The sequence below is a fragment of the Egretta garzetta genome, unplaced genomic scaffold (genome assembly GCF_000687185.1).
Source record: "Egretta garzetta isolate BGI_Z169 unplaced genomic scaffold, ASM68718v1 scaffold77, whole genome shotgun sequence".
NCBI classification, from domain to species: Eukaryota; Metazoa; Chordata; class Aves; order Pelecaniformes; family Ardeidae; genus Egretta; species Egretta garzetta.
Genome location: NW_009260130.1, coordinates 429,075 through 429,634, shown reverse-complemented (window position 1 = coordinate 429,634; position 560 = coordinate 429,075).

The following is a 560-nucleotide window of genomic DNA, read 5'->3' as shown; positions in this document are numbered from 1 at the left end:
CCCTTCTCCTCAGGCTGCTGCGCCAGGGTTCAAGGCGCCCACCTGCATTTCAAAGCCCCGTTTTTAAAAGCTTCAAACCAAGAGTGACATTTACTCACGGTCTGGTGTTTCGGAGCTCTGAAGATGTGCACTTCCCAAGCTGCTCTCGATAATCGCGGTTTGTGGGGAGCGGGAAGCCAAGGTCCGATGCTTCAGGTGGAAGATGGCGAATGCGCCGGCAGCTGTCCTGGTGCTTGTTGACCCCCTGGCAGATCGCTGGGCGAGGTTGCCTCAACCGGCTTCTCAACCTGCAGCTTAATGTAGCCCTAATGACAAGATAAAACAGGATCTCGCAAAATAAATCGTCGTCTGGAGGATCTGTGGGGCCGTCCCAACGCGTTCCACGTGCCATCTACTTTTCGTGAACAAACATGAACAAATGTAGCACAAAACCAACGAAACCACAGTGACTCGTGATGTGTACATACTGGAGACAAAAGTCTGTGGTGGCGAGTCGAGCAGATTAGCGTTTGGTTTGATCTAGTGCGCTTCCACCGTTTCAACAAACAGAAAATGTTTAT